The sequence below is a fragment of the Elephantulus edwardii genome, unplaced genomic scaffold (genome assembly GCF_000299155.1).
Source record: "Elephantulus edwardii isolate Elephantulus edwardi_28Jun2011 unplaced genomic scaffold, EleEdw1.0 scaffold00168, whole genome shotgun sequence".
In the NCBI taxonomy this organism is placed as follows: Eukaryota; Metazoa; Chordata; class Mammalia; order Macroscelidea; family Macroscelididae; genus Elephantulus; species Elephantulus edwardii.
This window is the reverse complement of record NW_006399918.1, coordinates 4,737,926-4,738,558: the sequence shown is the minus strand read 5'-3', so window position 1 is coordinate 4,738,558 and position 633 is coordinate 4,737,926.

Below are 633 nucleotides of genomic sequence, written 5' to 3'. Positions count from 1 at the left end.
CTATGAGTCGCAAGAGACTCGACGGCACATAACAACAATAACAACAATGTCATGTTTAAGGTTTATATTAATTAGTTAAGCCAAACTGTTATTAGATTTTTAAGAAGAGTTTGGGGGATAATTTTTGGTTTAACGTTTCAGATTATTTCAGGGCAGTCATCTTGGGGCCTATAGCCTTCTCAGTGACTGAGTTTTGGGAAGTAGGCAGCTCAACCTGTCTTCTGAGGCACATCTGAACCTCCAGTCCTTCAGCTGGCTGCTGAGAGCACTAAAGCCTGTGCACACCCAGAGACTCTGGTGATGTGTCGACCAACAGAGGGAGTTCAGGTGTTGTGCGAACCCCTAGGAGAGACACCTACATAGTCTTCCTCAGTGGAGAAGGACATCAATGACGATATCTAGACGATAGTGGTATCTGAACTGAGGGCTTGCAGATAATTGGAAGCCTGATGGAGTAGGGGCAGTTGGAAAAGGTGGTGAAGAAAAGAGGGTCCTAGAGGACAATGATTATGAGCATGCTCAGATGATGAGAATGTGCAGAATAACCGGGTGAGAGCATACATTTAGAAGAATGAGGGTGTGGGAGCCAAGAAAGGATTTGAAGAGGAATGAAAAGATAAGAGTTCTAGATTA